Source organism: Nannobrachium achirus (assembly GCF_963921795.1).
Source record: "Nannobrachium achirus genome assembly, chromosome: 3".
Classification (NCBI taxonomy): Eukaryota; Metazoa; Chordata; class Actinopteri; order Myctophiformes; family Myctophidae; genus Nannobrachium; species Nannobrachium achirus.
In genome coordinates, this window is record NC_137812.1 from 71,961,716 (window position 1) to 71,983,667 (window position 21,952).

At 44.0% G+C, this 21,952-nt stretch overlaps 1 long non-coding RNA gene across 1 annotated transcript; it reads right to left on the reverse strand.

Annotated features, from left to right (window-relative positions):
• Positions 1–679: 679 nt before the first annotated feature.
• LOC308281448 lies at positions 680–9,599 on the reverse strand. Its single transcript, XR_013961847.1, has 3 exons — positions 9,462–9,599; positions 4,766–4,867; positions 680–820 (listed from the first exon to the last, which is right to left on the reverse strand). It is a non-coding gene; the product is annotated as an uncharacterized lncRNA (long non-coding RNA).
• Positions 9,600–21,952: the final 12,353 nt, after the last annotated feature.

Genomic DNA, 21,952 nt, shown 5'->3' on the forward strand with positions numbered 1-21,952 from the left:
TGTTTATTCAGGCTAGATGACTGACCGAAACTCTTGTCACAATGTTTACAGTGAAAAGGTTTTTCTCCAGTGTGGACACGCTGGTGTTCCTTCAGGTGAGATGAGGTACTGAAACTCTTGTCACAATGTTCACAGGGAAAAGGTTTTTCTCCAGTGTGGACACGCTGGTGTTCCTTCAGGTTAAATGAGGTACTGAAACTCTTGTCACAATGTTCACAGGGAAAAGGTTTTTCTCCAGTGTGGGTACGGTGGTGTCTCTTCAGTTCAGATGGGTGATTGAAACTCTTGTCACAATTTTTACAGTGAAAAGTTTTTTCTCCTATGTCTCCTGAGAGAGAGAGAGAGAGAGAGAGAGAGAGAGAGAGAGAGAGAGAGAGAGAGAGAGAGAGAGAGAGTAGGGACAGAAGGGAGAGGAAGACTGGTGAGTATAAAATCATGAGTAATTACGGCTCCCATGTTAATATTTCTGATTTAATTGTATCTTTTATCACCATCATTTATTCCAACTCTCAGTTTATTTTTCCCACACATGCAAGTCCTGTCCCAGTGTCTAACACTGACTGACCTCCACTGGTCTCCTCCCAGTCAGATTCAAGCTCGACTTCAACTTCACAACGTTGCAAAGAGATGTCTTCATCATGGACTTCACTTTTCACTGCTGGTAACGTCGACGTTGACCCCTCAGGCTCCTCTGGTCTTTGAAGTAGCTCATCCTGTTCCTCCTTAATGTGTGAAGGCTCTGGTTCCTCCTGAAGCAGACTGGAGCTCCTCTCCTGTTCAGGAGAATCCTCCTCTTTACACACAACCATGTGCAGGATGTCTAGGAGCAGAAAAACAACATGACAGCTTAATTCTCGAACACACAGAGAACCAGGAGAACACAAAGAAAAATGACCTATCAGAGGCAGGCAGGGGCGGGTCTTTTCGTAAACCAAGGTGCGTTAGAATAAACAAACAACCAGAGTACACACTAGGTATGGAACGATATGAAAATGTCATATCACGATTATTGTGACAAAAGAAATCGCTATTTACGATATTATCGCGATAATCAAAATCCATTATCCTTGGGCGCAACATTTGCCAGTTGGGACGCGTCGTGAGCTGTTGACATTCAATACGTAACCATGGCATTATTTGTTGACTCATGTGGCGTACGTGATGTCAGAGCCTTTTATGAAGTGATGTCACAATGAGTCAGTGGTTGCGCCGATTTCCTTCGGAACAGCCTGATGTCAACAATCAGCTCCACATAAGGAGATTCCGAACGTTTTGCACCGGTTCGGGAAAACCGCGCGTCGGGTCGAGGCCCGGCAATGCACTCCGCGCCGCGGCTGGGAACGCGCGTGCCGAATCTGAAGCCGGTGGGATGAACGGTTCTCGAGATACGCGGATTACAGACAGACACGCGCGCAGAGATTTGTCACATTTATAGATAGATTTCAAAATGTTTTTCAAAATAGTAAAAAAATAAATAATAATAAAGCAAAGATGTTTTTGGATAAGGCATGGACAAAACAAATGCTCTCTATCTCCTCTCCTCTATTCTCTTCCATTTTGGACAGATATGCGATATTCAACAGCCCATAATTTGTTTGTTTTAATTCTTTTTTTTATCCCACAATTTTTGTAAACAATTCTTTTTTTAACCACATTAGCAACAAGTTAAAAGAGGAGCGCTGGCAAGCTTTGCTTCTCACGCATTGACTTGCAGGTTATATGAGCTTTTTCACATTTCACAATTTTTCGTTTCAGGAGGAAAAGCTTCAGAATTTTATGATTGATTGATTGAAGAATTTATAAGTTTTGCAATAAAAAAAAGTACAGTTTCATGACAGCACAGATCACTGGTACAAGGTCAACTAAAAGGTGATCCTAGAAAGCTTTCGGCTCATTTCCACAGGAATCACACTTTATGTATCTCATATAACATTGAAAGACAGACGGATAGAACATAGTACTTTATCTAGGATAACATCAATTTAAAAAGCAGAAAAAGCATAACATCAAATACTATAGCAGAAAAAAGGGGGGTATATCAAAAATGGGGGGTCTAATTACAAGTCACGAGAAGCAGCCGCCTGAAGCCAAAGTTGAAGGAGGCTAGGGATATGCTCTCCTTTAAGGTTTGCGGAAGGGCGTTCCATAAGTTGGTGATATAGCAGGAGAACGAATTAGAGCCTTGTTTAGCGTTAAATCTATGTTGAACATGATTGGTGGAGCTGCCTCTGGAGTTGTGATCATGGACATCCTTGACCTTTAGGAAGTAGTGTGTCAGGTACATGGGTATCTTGGAGGTGTAATGTATCTAGTGCACCAGGCCCATTGCAAGTTGCTGTACTCTGTCAGCTACTTTGAGCCACCCCACGCTTTCGTGGTGATGATCGTTAAGGAGGGCCCGAGGAGGAAGACCAAGCACAACCCTAATTCGTTTGTTCTGGGCTGTTTGGAGCTTTAACTTTAAGGCAACTGGGGCATCGCGATACCAAACTGGGGCATTGCGATACCAAACAAGTATTCCATAATCATAATTTTGTTCTCCTAAATATAGTCAACAAGGCCTGTAGTAGACTATGCACTGGAAAATGTGCATGACATTATTTCAATAAACTAAAAACACTGGGAAATGTTAAATAGCCCTGAAACACTTCAGTCGTATCTCACAACCATCATGGATCGACCTCAACCTGGTGTGAGCAGTTTAGCCAACTTGCCACGTACGTCTACACAAATGTTCAGGTTTCAAAAATAAAGTGCTCACTAAAGGCACACGGATGTCACAATATGGTACACAATTACCCGTATCATCCGTAATGTTTAATAAGTACTGCACTCTGATACATTCAAACTTTTTTTTCTTTTCTATGGCGACCAATCGGATTAAAATGCCTTTATATTCCTATTCTTTCTATTGTGTTGCAAACTGTGTGTGAGCTGGTGAAATAACATTGACAGCTAGCACTGCTGATGGAAGCTTGCCATCGCAAGCTGCCAGTTAACTCATACCCTGCCAAAAAATATGTTTCTATAATAAAAACGTCTTTAAAACGTCTTTTTCACTATGGACCTCCCTGCCAGACGTCTTCTGAACGTCTTTTTTTTTTAAATAATAAAAAATAAAAATAAAAAAAATTGAAAAAAAATGTTTTGAAAAAAAAAAATTTGGACCTCCAACAGTGTACTAGGCATGATCGCGATCGCGAAATTGCATGTTTAACCCCCATACCAACCCCATCTTTCAAACATGGCAGCCATGTTTGTTTACATTTGAAGAAAACATAAGGGCTCCTTTCTCCTGAATGCCTGAACGGATTTCCAAGCGGATTTTTTTGTTTGAAAGCTGTGAAAAGCATGCACATGCATAGTGCATGATCTGTGCACGAATGTGTGCACCAGCGTGCACACTATTTTTTTAACCCTTTGTTGGCGAACCGGCAATATAAGAGGTCATTCCACTTTAAATATGGCACCGACTGAGTTAAGCTAGTTTTGGACAATCGCTTTTGGGGAGGGGCTTAGCAAAGGGCTAATTGCCTAAGCTGTAATCCTGGGCTCTGCTCTCCCTCTGCCAACCTGGGGAGAGCCCCGAACTGAGCTCACGCTTCCTTCAGTGCATGAAGAGTGATCACGCCGCTTCTTATCACCTGACAGGGGGCGCTACCCCGGTTGGAACACGTAATTCCAACCAGTTTATTTCCCCTCCATCAGGCGACCCGGGCTGGCCAGGTGGAGGCATTATAGAGACCAGGATTACTGCATGTTTTTGTGGGGGTATCTACCCTAGGAGACACGGGGAAAACATGCAAACTCCACACAACCCCACCTTGGGGCACTGATGGTGGTGTTGGCACTGATGACACGGAAGAGAGAACACGCCCCCCACGCGAACCCAGGACCTTCTAGCTGTGAGGCGACAGAGCTACTGACTGCAGACCATAACTTTTTAATATTTTGAAACACATTTTAAAATACTTCAAATAGCCAAACAACATGGACAGTTTGTGAGCTTGTAGATCAGATATTTAAAGAATTATTATTATTATTTTTCTTTAAAAATAGTAAAAAAAGGGAAATTCTCCTCTGCCATTTTTGGATAGAAATGCTATATTCAACGGCCCATGGTGAATACCGAAGCTACATCGCGCTTAGTTGACACCGCTTGAATCAACACCACGCTTTAGGATGATTTTGAAACTAAATGCTTGTTGTGTTGTGTTGTTACAGCAAATATTTATTTCAATTATGAAATTATGAAATACTATTGAAACATAATACTCGACAATAGGGGTGGATATTGGCAAGAATCTCGCAATGCAATACATATCACGATACTTGGGTCACGATGCAATAGTATCAAGATATTTTGCAATACTACTGTGATACTATTGTGATATATCAGCTTTATAATCTGAAGGCGCTGCTCTAATGTTGTTGTTTTCGTCGTTTGCAGCCATTTTCTCGAGAGACCTCACTCACTGAACCGTGAGAAGGGGAAGTAGCTACTATATTACAGCGACATCTAGAGGCAGCGGAGTGTCAGGACGGGATTTCTATGCATGGGAACATATCATATTTTCCTCAAAGTATTGCGATTCTACAGCCTGAAGTATCAATACAGTATTGGCAAATAAACTATCGCAATGTATTGCCATATCGATTATATTGCCCACCCCTACTCGACAAGTTGTGAGCTTGTCGATCCACTATTTTCAGCACATGTTCCCCCTGCATACAGCGATGCTAGGGTTCAAGTGGTTAAACTTACTGAAGTGTGGCTGATCTTCAAGCTCCTCCTGTTTAATAGAAACGGCCCTGGCTGAGTCTGGAGCGTTCATCTTCACCTGCAGTCTGGACTCCACACTCTGGTCTGAAATGAAGCAATTCAACAAGGACTTTAATAACCTCTCACCTAGTGGTGTCATAATGTGAATGAGGTGAAAGTAGACAATCTGCTTTTAATGTTTCTGCAAACATGTTTCCTTCTATGACCAACCCCACCAACAATTATACCCTCCACCCTTTACTGTAGGGCTGCACAGACGTTGATGTGTCATGCATTTTAGAAATGGTTTCATGTAAAACAGAGGAAGCGTAGGATACGATTGATTGTGGGTTCAAAAACGGAGCTGTGATACAAAATACATCCCCAAACTAACAAGTGGGGATGAGAGATGGTATTTGATCACATACTGTAAGCAGCCTTTGTTGACCTGGGTGAGGGGAGTGATCAAATTATGGCTGTTTTCACTCACTAAAAAACCTAAAAAGCCAAACTCAATCTCAGTTAACCTGTGAGATGTTTAGTTCTGATCTGAGCCAAGATGATGGAAAGAGAGCCTTTTGGTCAACAACAAAGATATAAAACCACTCCATTGTGTTTGTCAACAATTTGGTTTCAAGGAGTAAATAATCATATTGACCGAAAATAATTGTGTTCCATTCATGCCATAATCGAGCAGCCCTTCATTATTTTGACCTGATGGTGGCGCTAGAAGATCAAGGTCATTAGAACACTTGGTTTAGGGTTCATCTCCCAGGAGGCATGAATGCATTGATCAAGTTTCATGACAATCTGTCAGTTACATTTTGACACATCTTGTGTCAAGGTGGAGAGTTTGGCCAAAAGGTGGCGCCAGAGGAAAGGCCATTTAATCTAGGATAATCTCACAACGTATATAAATGTTTTAATATCTCTATAATCAGGTAGAAATTGCCTTGATGTCTGACGTCTTCCTCCAGAAACACATTGCTACAGAAAGAAAAAGGACCAAAATTGGACCATATAAGGTTTTGTTTGCTATTAGTTCAGGGGTCTTCAACATTTTCAGGCCAAGGACCCCTTAGTTGAGAGAGAGATGAAGCAGGGACCCCCACAACCCATAGATTCCATATCATTTCATTGTTTGACAGCACAATCATCAGTGTATTTTGGATTCATGTCAATTTGTTTTTACTTGAACCGTCAATACTAATAAACTTGACCTTTCACTCTGTACTTGAACTTGTACCTTTTCCCCCCTACACCAAACATCTTTGCCGAAAATAGCAGATCTACAAGCTCACAACGCCTCACAGTCCGAGGCGTTGTGAGCTTGTAGATCTGCTATTTTTGGCTAAAGGGTTCAAGTGGTTAAAGGAGAAAAAAAGCTTCTATCACACAAAGATTTGGAGGACCCCTGTAGTAACTCTGAGGACCCCCTAGGGGTCCCGGACCCCCTGTTGAAGACCCCTGTGTTAGTTCATTAGTTCCCAGTTAGTTACTGTGAGTGGGGTTTTATTTAAGGACAGGATGGTCCCCAGACTCTGCCTGGGTTTTGGGCTGTTGTCGACTGGGTGCCGCTTGGGACCTGGGAGAGTGACCACACTCTCTGTTAGTGTGGTTGCTGTCCTGGGACAGTGACCACACTCTGTTGAGCCCCTTTTCGACTGCAGCTTTAGCACCACACTACACCGCACCAAACTACACCGCACCACACTACACCGCATCACACCGCACCACACCACACTACACCGCACCACAGTACAACGCACCACTTACAAATATCTACATTTTCCATTACACAAAAGTACCCCGATCGATAAAACAAATTGACCCTTTTAACTGTGATTATAATACAATATACATTTGTATTACAACTATCCTAGTTATAATGCACTATACTGGATTAATAACTGTGATTATAATACACTATAACGTATTAATGTAGTACTATGATAATTATTATAATACACTGACTGTAATAGATCATAACAGTGATTATAACACAATATAATCTATTATCATGTATTACAACTACGTATATCCTGGTGGTCTAAATGAAAAATCAGATCAGTCATTATGAACTGTTTGGCCCTGTTTGACCTGCTCTGTCTGGATGGGATACTTTTTAGTACCACGTTTAATACCACTTTCACACTACCAGGGGTGAGATGCCGTGGGCTCGGTTGGGCTCGGCGAGCCCACTTTTATCAAGCTGTACGTACGCACGCGCGCCCGACATGCACGCACACGCGCATGCACACACGTGACGTCATCAAGTTGTGTGACGGCTCGGTCAACACTTCACTTCAATCCCCTATACCTATCTGCTTTGCATAACAATACTCTGGTAGGCAGGCTCATATACACTTGTATATGCGGCCAGCATATAGCCTATGCTCGCCTAGCATTCTTTGCAGATTTTTAGCTCCTTTCGGAACCTCTCCCTCCGCTATGCAGCTCCTCACTCTTCATATCATGAGTTTAAATCACTCATTTTGTCAGAGCTGCATAGCGGAGGGACTCGGGAGAGGTTCCGAAAGGAGCTAGCAGACTTTACTGTGTGTGGGTGAGTCTATAAAGTCTATGTAAAGTTATTTTATATAAAACCTAAAGGAAAATACATGAATTGAAACAAAAATAAAAACAACAAATTAACAATGTAACTAAATAAGAAATATAATTAGATTAAACATGTTGTGTTATACAGTATTAGCACCGAGCGGCAGGCATGCGTGCACACATGCGTGTGCGTGCACGCACGCACATGATGTGCATGTGACGTCATGAATTTAGAGGGAAACCACTTATAAAATCCATATCACACCACTGCACAGCCACACCACTCTACCCAGGTCCTTGTAGTGGAAAACATGGCACAAGTGGGCGGTGTGGAGTGGTGTGGTGTTGGACCATGTCAGTGGAAAAGGGGGTTTTGCGTGGTTACTGACTGTCCTGGCCTGGGTCCTGGTTGGGGTTCGGCTGGCGCCGGTTTAACATTCAGGCAAAGTCCAGGATGACATGGAGATCTGTGCTAATCTTTTGGCTAAAACATTTGAAAACTTTAGGCCTAAACATCTTTAGGCCAAACTCTCCACTTGGACACAAGATGAGTCAGAATGTAATGGACTTTGGTGTTAACCAAAACATGCAACTTACAGCGGTGGTTTCCAAACCTTTCAGCCCAAGAACCCAAAAGAAGAATTAGACGTTTGCCACTTTGCCCAGGACCCATACTAGGGCAAATAGACGATCTACAAGCTCACAAAGTGGCACGAAGCGATGCCTTGTGAGCTTGTAGATCTGCTAATTTCACTATGTCTTAATTATATATTTTTGAGATGGGTTTACTTTGTTTACCATGTAATGAATGTTCCATTCATTACATTCATAACCTTGTTTGATTGATCCAATACTTCATTGGAGGTTTGCATAAGAAAAGGTACAGTTTCATGAATGTACAGTTCACTGGTACAAGGTCAACTAAAAGGATCGACAACTGCAACCAGAGTTAAAACCAGCAAAGGGTCAAACTCTTTTTTTTCTGCTATACCACCAAAATGTGGAAAGCCTTACCGAAGGCCATAAAGGAGTGTGGATCACTAGCATCCTTTAAAATTGCCCCAAAAAACCACTTACAGGCAGCAGCCGTTCACAACTGGTAAAAAAAACTAACCTAGCCCAACCCTCCCCTCCCCCTTCTTTGTATATATTTACTGTTTGTTTAGACTTACTGTTTTCTTTTTTTTGTTCTCTCATTTTATTTTATTTACATATCTACTGCATAGTACTGTGTTCTATTCGTCTGACATTCAATGTTATATGAGATACTTTAATGGTTTCCTGTTGAAATAAGCTTAGTCTTTTCATGGATCTGCTTTTAGTAGACCTTGTACCAGTGAACTGTACCGTCATGAAACTGTACCTTTTCCTATGCAAACTGACAATAAAGTCTTCGATCAATCAATCTCCCCCACCAGTAGTGGTGGCTTTTCAGAACCAATATATATTTTCAGTGCCAATTTAAACAACAACAACAACAACAACAACGTACCTTCTCTAAGAATGTCTCCTGGTAGAAAAGGTTTGCATAAGAAAAGTTACAGTTTCATGAATGTACAGTTCACTGGTACAAGGTCAACTAAAAGGATCGACAACTGCAACCAGAGTTAAAACCAACAAGGGTCAAACTCTTTTTTCTGCTATACCACCAAAATGTGGAAAGCCTTACCGAAGGCCATAAAGGAGTGTGGATCACTAGCATCCTTTAAAATTACCCTGAAAAACCACTTAAAGGCAGCAGCCGTTCGCAACTGGTAAAAAAACGAACCTAACCCTAGCCTCCCCTTCTTTGTACTTACTGTTTGTTTAGACTTACTGTTTTCTTTTTTTTTTCTCTCATTTTATTTTATTTACATATCTACTGCATAGTACTGTGTTCTATTCGTCTGTCATTCAAAGTTATATGAGATACTTTAATGGTTTCCTGTGGAAATAAGCTTAGTCTTTTCATGGATCTGCTTTTTACTCATATTAGCCTACAACAGAAAGGTCTGCATGTGAAGGTAAGGACAGGCTTTGTTCTCATTTACCAGTTTCGAGTAGCAGCCTCGAGGTGGCTTTTCAGAACCGATATATATTTTCAGTGCCAATTTAAACAACAACAACAACAACAACAACAACAACAACAACAACAACATACCTTCTCTAAGAATGTCTCCTGGTAGAAAACACACTCTTTCCACAGCCTGTTGTGCAACGACGCTCTCTCCGACACAAAGGTTTGTGAGTGAAAAGCTCTATTATTGTATTTATAACACAGTGGTCGTTCAGTCTCTCTGCTCTGTTTACGCTACGAGAGAGAGGGGCGGACACGGTTCCCGTCCTCCCCTCTATCTGGTCCGGGTGGAAACACGGTAGAGGTTGTGGGACGTTCCCGAACCAATCGAGTCTTCTGAACGGCTCTTTGAAATTAACGATTGGATCCTGTTCACAGCAGGGAGGGAGCCTGAGCCGTTCCTTGCTAATGAACAGTGGTGGGAAAAGTACCCAGTTGCTTTACTTGAGTAAAATATATCAATAGCCTACTGCAATCAATGTGGAAATACTCTGCCACAAGTAGAAGTTTGGAATGTTAATGAGTAAAAGTACAAACGTATTGGTATCAAAATGTAATTAAAGTAGCCTACAAAGTACTATTAGTAGAAAGTATTAATTATTCAGGTTTTCCAATGAATACAATTTTGAAAAATCATTAGAAAATAGCAGATCTACAAGCTCACAATGCGTTGCAACGCGACGCATTGAGAGCTTGTTGATCGGCTATTTTCAAATGGCAGGTATGTACCTATCCTATGTAGGCCTATGTCAGAAATAAATGTAGGCCTATATAGGCCGGGTTGAAGTATTTTGAACGGCTCTTTGAAAGGAACGGATCCCACAGATCCGGCTCACTTCAAAGGACCATAAATCCCATCGCTAAAACACCTATGGCTACACCCAACTTCAGTCTGACTGCCAGTAAGGTGGCTCTGGTTGGCCGTGCTTCGGTGGCCCAACCCCCTACCTTCACGGAAGGAAAGAGTTGAATGAAGGGACCATAGCGAGTGATGGCGAGTACGAGCGGAAGCATGGTGGATTCGGAGAGCGAAATTCAAGCAGAGGACTCGAGGGGGAATGAAAACAAAAGGAAAAGGAGTAAAGTATATAGCTCAGCAAGTGATGGACATGACACGGAAGACAGTTATGCTGCAGGAATGAGAGCTGTCAAAAAAGTGGATGGAATATTTAGTGATAGGCACAGTGTTGCAATGTTTGTGGGGAAGAAACTAGGAGAGGTGAAATCGGTTCGAATTGCTCGAAGTGGGATGGTAATTATAGAATGCAAGTCAGAAAGGCAAATGTTGAAGGCAGTACATGGCATCACAAAGTTTGATGGCCACAGAGTTGAGTGCTATGAACTTGGGCATGGGAGAAGAAATGCAGCTGGCGTTATAAGTGGTGTGCCACTCACAATGGAGCTGGAACCATTTTTTGACCTGTTGGGGGTAAACAAAGTGAAGAGAATGAAACGCTTCAGAGAAGGAAAGAGTGAGGATAGTGAGTCACTGTACATCGAGTTCAATGGAGATTTGCCGAACAGGATTTATGTTGAGTATGTAACCTACAAGGTCAGACCATTTGAGAGGGGCCCTCTAAGATGTTATTGCTGTCAAGAATATGGACATGCCGCGGCCGTTTGCCGAAGAACAAGGAAATGTGGAAGATGTGGGGAGGAGAAATGTAAAGATGAGTGCACAACAGAGAGGAGCGAGCCGAAATGTATCCACTGCAAAGGGAATCATTATGCAGGGGCATCAGTGTGCCCTAAAAGAAGAAGGGAAGAAAGTGTCAATAAGATTAGAGTTGAAAAGGGAATATCGTACGCAGAGGCAGTAAAGAAAATGGAGGGAGGAAACGAATTAAGGGCGAAAGAAAGGCATGAGGAAAGATCAAAGAGAGCAGAGCAAACAATTTGCATGGACAGGAAACAGTTTATGGCGTTTATCGCTATGGTAGTGAATTGTGCAATGGAAATTAAAGGGAAAACAGAAAGAATCAAGATGATTCTAGACGCGGGCAAGAGATTTCTGAAAATAGAGGATATAAGTGGAGAGGACCTGGACAAGCTACTGAGGGAAGGATTTGCTCCAACTCAGGATGCTGGGTCTGGGGACAGAATGGACTGAATATGGAAGAAGACAATGGGGGGGTTTTATAAATGGATGGACTTGAAAAGTACTGCATAAAGTACTGCATAATGACTATTATGACTCCTTAAGTGCAAGGAGTGCACTACATACTCCGGTAAAGTAGGTGGCGGTATACACCTTCCGGTTGTCACCCGCCATTAAACTTAAAGAAGAAGAGTTGAATGAAGTTGCGGGAGGAAGAGAGTGGAAAAAAAAAGACAGGAGCGTGTGGGAAGCCTAAAACGACGTGACCAGCTTTGTCTCGTACCCTCGGCGTGGTGGTGAACAGCGCGAGTTAAGTCCGCGGTCCTCCTCCGTTAATGACCGGGAACAACGAGCATATCGGCTGCCGTGAATGATCGCCTCAGCGGGGACAAGACGGCAGCTAACTTCAAACGTTGTCTTTTGAAGATCCTCTCTCTCCTCTACGGTCTTTTGAAGAGCCTCGCTCTACTCTACTGTCTTTCGAAGATCCTCTCTAACCCTCCGTGAAAAGCAAGTAAGCGGTGCGGTGGCTAGCAGTGCTAACGCTACACACCAACACACACACACGCACACAAACGCACACGCACACACGCGACTGGACACGTCCGTGCTTGAGCTGGGTATCACAAAATCCCGAAGTGGAGTGTGGGTTGGTACGGTGGTGTTCGGCCCCGTTGGTGTTACGGATTACTGTGTGGGAAAAACGTGAACTGAACTGAACTGTATGAACTGCCGTGAACAGAATCGAATTTAATACAATCTTTGCAAATGAGTTTTCTGTGTGTTGTGTTTCTTTGAAATGATTTATATGGTTTACTTGTGCACGTGTTGAACCAGGTAGGGTGTTGTATTGCTATACAGTGTCCTTTGTGGTGGGTTTCATTTACAGTACAACTAAAGGGTGAAACCGCTACAATGCACAATGAATACTTTCTAATTTTGGTACTTTACGTTGCACCCCAGTTTGGCCTTGTGCCCCTCCAAAAAATGGCATTACCCGAGGCCACAGTGGCCTTAAAAGAGATATGGGCCTTTTGCAATAAGAGCTCCCACCAAACCTCTCCTGAAACTCACAACCAGTGGTGGGAAAAGTAGGCTACTCTACCCTAACCCTAACCCTTTTTATTTCAAAGTATCAATACCACAATACAGAGACAGAAAAAGACATTGATACACAAATACATTAAAAGCCTCAAATTGCAACTCAAGATTCTTTAATATGTTGAATCTAGAGTTGCAACACCAACCATTGACAGCCCATGCATCTCAAACATGGCAACCTCTTAAAATGCACTGTCCCTTTAAGGGTGGCCATTTTGACTGCAAACAGTTTTGGCCAGAATTTGAGTGTTTGTTGTGTACCTGGAAGCATGAGGTGTTTTGAGTTGATCTCCACCGGGTAGTAATCCAGTGGGAGCCTTGAATATACTGACTGGGTATGTTTTGGTATTTTGTTGTATTTTAGTCATGTTGCTATATTTTGTGTAATGTAATGAATCTGTATTGAGGGCACCAGATGTAGGCTAGTATGCTATCTATTGTAGAAGGACAACTAACCAACCTAACCTAGCCTACAACTTTTCACTGTTTTTCCAACCTTGCCCATAGTAGATCTATATATTGGAAACTGGCTTTCATCAGATTGTGTTTGTTGTGCTGAGGGCATATTGCATGGTTTGGATTATGTTTGCTGTAGTTACTTAAATTACTTGAATTACTTTATTTGCTGTTGGTTTTGTGTTATATTTTAATTTGATGAGTTTATTTGCCGTGTTGGTTTAGGTCAGAGCAGTGGTTCTCAACCTGTGGGCACAGGGGTAGTCTCAGATGTGCAGCATTGTTTTCTCTTTCAACAGTAAACAAACCAACATAAAGTTTAAGTGTATGGAGGGTATCTGCACATTTCTAAAGTGACAATTTAAGGGCCCCGGTTAAAATATTGATTATTCTGGGGGTCATGGCCTTAAAAGGTTGAGAACCCCTAGTTTAGAGAGGACCCAGTAGTCCCTGAAGCCTTCACATCCACTTTTAGCATCATGATTTCCCACAGATGTAATAAACCCTTTTCCATTCAGTATTTTAACATTCTTTTTCTACATAAACTTGACACTTTTGTTACATCAGCCTCTGGTTCTGTTCATTCTGAGCCCATACCTAATAGTCCAGGGGCCGGAAACCTTTTTGACATGTGACAAGTGCCATGTTTTTTGAGCGGTGGTCACCTATACGTGGCCGTGTGTGTGTGTGTGTGTCTGTCTGTCTGTCTGTCTGTCTGTCTGTATGTAGCCTGAGGAATGTGGTGTAGTACCTTTTGTGACCACACATGTTAAGGGAGGGGCGCTGTTTTCAGGCCAGACCAGGCACACACACACACACACACACACACACACACACACACACACACACACACACACACACACACGGGGGGGGGGGGTAAACCACCGCTCAGTTCACACGGGTGTGATTTTTATTTTCACGATAGTCAGTGAGCCAAGTCAACATTTAGTTTACTATGATAGTCTGTGTTGCCATCTCAACATTATGTTTAATTATGATAGTCGGTGTGCCATGTCAACATTATGTTTAATTATGATAGTCAGTGTTCCATGTCAACATTATGTTTAATTATGATAGTCAGTGTTCCATGTCAACATTATGTTTAATTATGATAGTCAGTGTGCCATGTCAACATGTTTAATTATGATAGTCAGTGTGCCATGTCAACATGCCACATCAAAGTGGCATATATCCAATTGACATGTACTCTCTCACACTTCTGCCAGTGTGCCAGTGATCACCCTACCCTGTGCCAATAGCCCCTTTTCCACGGCAATGTGGAACCAGAACTTTCAGGACCCTGAACTTTTTTTTTTTGAGTGGTGGTAGACCGCTCCTATACGTGGCTGTGTGTGTGTCCGTAGCCTTTTTCCTCAGCGTTTTGCCATAGTAAAATGTGTGTGCGTAGCATCATGTTTGTCTAGTGATGATGTCATATGTTGTATGTCTGTAGCCTTTTACCTTAGCGTTTTGCCATAGCAAAATGTGTGTGTGTCCGTGGCTGTGCGTGTGTCTGTAGCCTCTTTCCTCAGCGTTTTGCCATAGTTAAATGTGTGTGTGTAGCATCATGTTTGTTTAGTGATGTCATATGTCGTATGTCTGTAGCCCTTTTCCTCAGCGTTTTGCCATAGCATAACATGTGTGTGTGTAGCATAGCCTGTACATCCTAGACTCAAATCCTAGTCTGAAGATGTTATGCAAGCACGACCACCACTCACTTCACATTGGGTGTGATTTCTTTTTTTCTTTTTTCTTTTTTTTTTCTGGTTTTGTTTGCATTGCGTACGGCCCGGTTCCAGACGAGGTTCCTGGAACCTTTTTTAGGTCCTGCTCCTGAGGTAGAACTAAACTTTAGGTCTGGGCTGCTGCTCTTTTTTTGGACCTTCCTGGCTAATTCTGGTTATATGGAAACGTAAACGTTCTGGGTTGGCCCTACAGTGGAAATGGGGCTCATGTTGGCACCGTGCCTATATGCACAGCAGCCATTCTGGAGAGAAGTTGGTTGTCTTACTTCCTTCACATGTGTTACTAATGATACTAATGAAGGCTCCAAACAGAGTCTGTGTAATGAAGGCTTCAAAAAGAGTCAGGGTGCTGATATTGTTGCATGTTGGCTCACTGGAAACACTCTGCTACACCATTGGGTCTCAAAGTGTGGTCCACAGACCCTCATGGTTCCTTGGGGGTCCCAAATGACCCCTTAAAAGGTGTGTAACCCAATTGGACCTGTTTGGTTCCATTTGTACATTCAGTTATTATGGGGGTCCTTGAAATAAAAGGTTTGAGAACCACTGTTGTACATGAAATGGAACAGAGCCTTCATGGATACCATTGGTAACACCTTGGAAGTGAGAAGAGACCCAACATTTCTCCTATATAGGCCAGTCAATCTAAGCTAAAAAAGGGCCTGACCCAAAAGAAATTGCAATAGTAATGGTTCAAGGTTTTTTATGATCCTTAGTCATCCAAATAACATATTAAAAGTTTTGAATTATATATTTACTGGATCAAGGTGAATTCAGGGGGTTCACATTTGGGTCCATTCACTTACTATATAGGAGAAAAAAAGATACCCCAAAAATCTTCTTTAAGTAGCATGTGAGGGGTCTAACTAGGGGTTTTTCATGATTCTGAATCCATTGCAAGCATATTGTTTTGCACAAAAAACATTCCTCAGGCTAAAAACGGACACCACAACGAATGTTTTTTGTGCAAAACAAATGCTTGCAATGGATTCAGAAACATGAAAAAGCCCTAGTCTGACCCCTCACATGCTACTTTTTTCCTGTATAGTAAGTGAAGGGACCCAAACTTGAACCCCCTGAATTTACCTTGATCCACTAAATATATAATTCACAACTTCTAATATGTAATTTGGATGACCCCAAGGATCATAAAAAACCTTGAACCATTACTATTGCAATTTATTTTGGGTCAAACCTTAGATTGACTGGCCTAATATGTCTGCAGTGCACAGAGCCTATCGGGGAACTCTACCTTGTTCAGTTACATTGTCCAGCATAAACTGTGTATGGTTAAAGTTGCACTCCACACATCCAAAGTGTGGTTTAAGTCTCAGAGAAACGAATCTCTGATCAATAAAACTACATGGTGATCATTTTCCCCCACCCCTAAAAATGCCATATCTGTAACCTCGTTTACAAAGCCAGAATCTATTAATATACCACTATATGCCACGCCTCCAGGAACAACCCCTCGTGAATTATGGGATCAAATTTATTTTTTGAATAAGTTATGAATGAATTGCAATGTAAATATTGTTACCCAATTTTGATACAATTTTACGATGTAGGCAGTGATGGAATAAATGTAATTGTGTTCTGTGCAAACTTTTTGAAAAATGACTGCATGTGTTGAAAATCTGCCACATTATGTTTTTAAATTGATCTACAAGCTCACAGTTCTGGCACAATTCCAATGTCCTCCCTAAGCCCTGTTGACTCACTGACTTAAAGCTGCATGAAACCCAAAATCACTTTTTCTATAAATATATATTATATAAATGAGTCACTTGTGATAGGGAGAAATGATAGGGTTCAGTTTGCCCATTGGCTTGTAGATTCAGAGCTTTATGCTGTCTCTGTAGCTATTTCTGTGTACTTCCAGTTTCTGGGTAGAAAATAAATATTTGGCGACACTCATTACATATTTGCTCATTGCATTCCACTAGTTCGGCATGACGTGGCTTATCCAATTGTGGGCTCGCTCAAAGCGAGCCCACAATATATCTTCATTATTTATCTATCAGTCAAGTTCTCCTCAAAATGACAATCTATCAGTCACCTTATCCTAAAATTGACGTAATCTATCAGGCAAGTTCTCCTTCAGGGACATGCTGGGCCCCTGATTCAGCCCGGGAAAAAAGAGTTGTAGAGGCTAGATGTATTGTCTTTGCCAAAAAATTGCCCATCTGAAAGCTCACAACGCGTCACTACGCGGTGTGCTGTGAGCTTGTAGATCTGCTATTTTGTGGCACATGTTCCACCCCAGCATATTGTATTTTGATTATCGAGATAATATTGTGAATCGCTATTATTTTGTCACAATCATCGTTATATGACATTTTCATATTGTCCCATCGCTAGTGGCAACAGTGGTAATAGTGTTTCAAGCTGTCTTTTGCTGGAATGAGTAGCCTCTAACTTTCCTTGTGTTCTCTCACAGTTCAGGGACGACAACAAGAATCTTCATCCCTGTCTGGTGGACTTCCAGAGCCTCCCTGAGCCAGAGAGGAACTACAACCTCCACAAGTCTGCAGAGTCCCTCAAGTGAGTGTGAGAAGTGGTTTAGAATGCAGTCATTAAATTGAGCTTAAGTACAGTATGAAATCACACATTGCTGGAACAGTTAAATCTCTCATCATTTGTCTGTATTTCTCTCCCCTCTCTCTCTCTCTCTCTCTCTCTCTCTCTCTCTCTCTCTCTCTCTCTCTAGGTTGTCCTCAGACGAGCCCTCCATCGTCGCTTCCAGGATTCCAGATCCAGGATCTTTCATTTTTTGTTATATAATATAACAATACAAGTTGTAAATAATAAAAGCCATGAATGTACATTACCTGTCCAACCTGGTAGCCTTCCAGAGCAGTGGCCTTCTCTGGTAGCTTCTTGTTGGAGGTGTTCCCCAGGCCCAGCCTACCATCGTCGCCATTCCCTACGGAGAACAGCTTCTCATCAGCGGTCACCACTGCAGAGTGCTTGAACCCACAGGACATCTAAACCAGGACAACACCTGGTCTAGATAACCCTCACAGACACCAGACCCTGAGGCTGAGTGTTGTCCGGTAGCTAGCATTGGGGTCTGGTGTCTGGTTTTGTTCAGGCGCTGAGAGAGAGAGAGAGAGTTTGGTCCGGTAGCTAGCATTAGAGTCTGGCGTCTGGTTTTGTTCAGGCGCTGAGAGAGAGAGAGTGTGGTCCGGTAGCCAGCATTAGAGTCTGGCGTCTGGTTTTGTTCAGGCGCTGAGAGAGAGAGAGTTTGGTCCGGTAGCTAGCATTAGAGTCTGGCGTCTTGTTTTGTTCAGGCGCTGAGAGAGAGAGAGAGAGTTTGGTCCGGTAGCCAGCATTAGAGTCTGGCGTCTGGTTTTGTTCAGACGCTGAGAGAGAGAGAGTTTGGTCTGGTAGCTAGCATTAGAGTCTGGTGTCTGGTTTTGTTCAGGCGCTGAGAGAGAGAGAGAGAGAGTTTGGTCCGGTAGCTAGCATTAGAGTCTGGCGTCTGGTTTTGTTCAGGCGCTGAGAGAGAGAGAGAGTTTGGTCCGGTAGCTAGCATTAGAGTCTGGCGTCTGGTTTTGTTCAGGCGCTGAGAGAGAGAGAGAGTGGTCCGGTAGCTAGCATTAGAGACTGGCGTCTGGTTTTGTTCAGGCGCTGAGAGAGAGAGAGTTTGGTCCGGTAGCCAGCATTAGAGTCTGGCGTCTGGTTTTGTTCAGGCGCTGAGAGAGAGAGAGTTTGGTCCGGTAGCTAGCATTAGAGTCTGGCGTCTGGTTTTGTTCAGGTGCTGAGAGAGAGAGAGAGAGAGAGAGAGTTTGGTCCGGTAGTCAGCATTAGAGTCTGGCGTCTGGTTTTGTTCAGGCGCTGAGAGAGAGAGAGAGAGTTTGGTCCGGTAGCTAGCATTAGAGTCTGGCGTCTGGTTTTGTTCAGGTGCTGAGAGAGCGAGAGAGAGTTTGGTCCGGTAGCTAGCATTAGAGTCTGGCGTCTGGTTTTGTTCAGGCGCTGAGAGAGAGAGTTTGGTCCGGTAGCTAGCATTAGAGTCTGGCGTCTGGTTTTGTTCAGGCGCTGAGAGAGAGAGAGTTTGGTCCGGTAGCTAGCATTAGAGTCTGGCGTCTGGTTTTGTTCAGGCGCTGAGAGAGAGAGAGAGTGGTCCGGTAGCTAGCATTAGAGTCTGGCGTCTGGTTTTGTTCAGGCGCTGTGAGAGAGAGAGAGAGAGTTTGGTCCGGTAGCTAGCATTAGAGTCTGGCGTCTGGATTTGTTCAGGCGCTGAGAGAGAGAGAGTTTAGTCCGGTAGCTAGCATTAGAGTCTGGCGTCTGGTTTTGTTCAGGCGGTGAGAGAGAGAGAGAGTGGTCCGGTAGCTAGCATTAGAGTCTGGCGTCTGGTTTTGTTCAGGCGCTGAGAGAGAGAGAGTTTGGTCCGGTAGCTAGCATTAGAGTCTGGCGTCTGGTTTTGTTCAGGCGCTGAGAGAGAGAGAGTTTGGTCCGGTAGCTAGCATTAGAGTCTGGTGTCTGGTTTTGTTCAGGTGCTGAGAGAGAGAGAGTTTGGTCCGGTAGCTAGCATTAGAGTCTGGCGTCTGGTTTTGTTCAGAAGCTGAGAGAGAGAGAGTTTGGTCCGGTAGCTAGCATTAGAGTCTGGCGTCTGGTTTTGTTCAGGCGCTGAGAGAGAGAGAGTTTGGTCCGGTAGCTAGCATTAGAGTCTGGCGTCTGGTTTTGTTCAGGCGCTGAGAGAGAGAGAGTTTGGTCCGGTAGCTAGCATTAGAGTCTGGCGTCTGGTTTTGTTCAGGCGCTGAGAGAGAGAGAGTTTGGTCCGGTAGCTAGCATTAGAGTCTGGCGTCTGGTTTTGTTCAGGCGCTGAGAGAGAGAGGGAGAGTTTGGTCCGGTAGCTAGCATTAGAGTCTGGCGTCTGGTTTTGTTCAGGCGCTGAGAGAGAGAGAGAGAGTTTGGTCCGGTAGCTAGCATTAGAGTCTGGCGTCTGGTTTTGTTCAGGCGCTGAGAGAGAGAGAGAGAGAGTTTGGTCCGGTAGCTAGCATTAGAGTCTGGCGTCTGGTTTTGTTCAGGCGCTGAGAGAGAGAGAGTTTGGTCCGGTAGCTAGCATTAGAGTCTGGCGTCTGGTTTTGTTCAGGCGCTGAGAGAGAGAGAGTTTGGTCCGGTAGCTAGCATTAGAGTCTGGCGTCTGGTTTTGTTCAGGCGCTGAGAGAGAGAGAGCGAGTTTGGTCCGGTAGCTAGCATTAGAGTCTGGCGTCTGGTTTTGTTCAGGCGCTGAGAGAGAGAGAGAGAGTTTGGTCCGGTAGCTAGCATTAGAGTCTGGCATCTGGTTTTGTTCAGGCGCTGAGAGAGAGAGAGTTTGGTCCGGTAGCTAGCATTAGAGTCTGGCGTCTGGTTTTGTTCAGGCGTTGAGAGAGAGAGTGAGTGGTCCGGTAGCCAGCATTAGAGTCTGGCGTCTTGTTTTGTTCAGGCGCTGAGAGAGAGAGAGTTTGGTCCGGTAGCTAGCATTAGAGTCTGGCGTCTGGTTTTGTTCAGGCGCTGAGAGAGAGAGAGAGAGAGAGTTTGGTCCGGTAGCTAGCATTAGAGTCTGGCGTCTGGTTTTGTTCAGGCGTTGAGAGAGAGAGTGAGTGGTCCGGTAGCCAGCATTAGAGTCTGGCGTCTTGTTTTGTTCAGGCGCTGAGAGAGAGAGAGTTTGGTCCGGTAGCTAGCATTAGAGTCTGGCGTCTGGTTTTGTTCAGGCGCTGAGAGAGAGAGAGAGAGAGAGTTTGGTCCGGTAGCTAGCATTAGAGTCTGGCGTCTGGTTTTGTTCAGGCGCTGAGAGAGAGAGAGTTTGGTCCGGTAGCTAGCATTAGAGTCTGGCGTCTGGTTTTGTTCAGGCGCTGAGAGAGAGAGAGTTTGGTCCGGTAGCTGGCATTAGAGTCTGGCGTCTGGTTTTGTTCAGGCGCTGAGAGAGAGAGAGTTTGGTCCGGTAGCTAGCATTAGAGTCTGGCGTCTGGTTTTGTTCAGGCGCTGAGAGAGAGAGAGTTTGGTCCGGTAGCTAGCATTAGAGTCTGGCGTCTGGTTTTGTTCAGGCGCTGAGAGAGAGAGAGAGAGAGAGAGTTTGGTCCGGTAGATAGCATTAGAGTCTGGTGTCTGGTTTTGTTCAGGCGCTGAGAGAGAGTTTGGTCCGGTAGCTAGCATTAGAGTCTGGCGTCTGGTTTTGTTCAGGCGCTGAGAGAGAGAGAGAGTTTGGTCCGGTAGCTAGCATTAGAGTCTGGCGTCTGGTTTTGTTCAGGCGCTGAGAGAAGAGAGAGAGTTTGGTCCAGTAGCTAGCATTAGAGTCTGGCATCTGGTTTTGTTCAGGCGCTGAGAGAGAGAGAGAGAGTTTGGTCCGGTAGCTAGCATTAGAGTCTGGCGTCTGGTTTTGTTCAGGCGCTGAGAGAGAGAGAGTTTGGTCCGGTAGCTAGCATTAGAGTCTGGCGTCTGGTTTTGTTCAGGCGCTGAGAGAGAGAGAGAGTGGTCCGGTAGCCAGCATTAGAGTCTGGCATCTGGTTTTGTTCAGGCGCTGAGAGAGAGAGAGTTTGGTCCGGTAGCTAGCATTAGAGTCTGGCGTCTGGTTTTGTTCAGGTGCTGAGAGAGAGAGAGAGAGTTTGGTCCAGTAGCTAGCATTAGAGTCTGGCGTCTGGTTTTGTTCAGGCGCTGAGAGAGAGAGAGAGAGAGAGAGTTTGGTCCGGTAGCTAGCATTAGAGTCTGGCGTCTGGTTTTGTTCAGGCGCTGAGAGAGAGAGAGTTTGGTCCGGTAGCTAGCATTAGAGTCTGGCGTCTGGTTTTGTTCAGGCGCTGAGAGAGAGAGAGAGTGGTCCGGTAGCCAGCATTAGAGTCTGGCGTCTGGTTTTGTTCAGGCGCTGAGAGAGAGAGAGTTTGGTCCGGTAGCTAGCATTAAAGTCTGGCGTCTGGTTTTGTTCAGGCGCTGAGAGAGAGAGAGTTTGGTCCGGTAGCTAGCATTAGAGTCTGGCGTCTGGTTTTGTTCAGGCGCTGAGAGAGAGAGAGTTTGGTCCGGTAGCTAGCATTGGAGTCTGGCGTCTGGTTTTGTTCAGGCGCTGAGAGAGAGAGAGTTTGGTCCGGTAGCTAGCATTAGAGTCTGGCGTCTGGTTTTGTTCAGGCGCTGAGAGAGAGAGAGTTTGGCCCGGTAGCTAGCATTAGAGTCTGGCGTCTGGTTTTGTTCAGGCGCTGAGA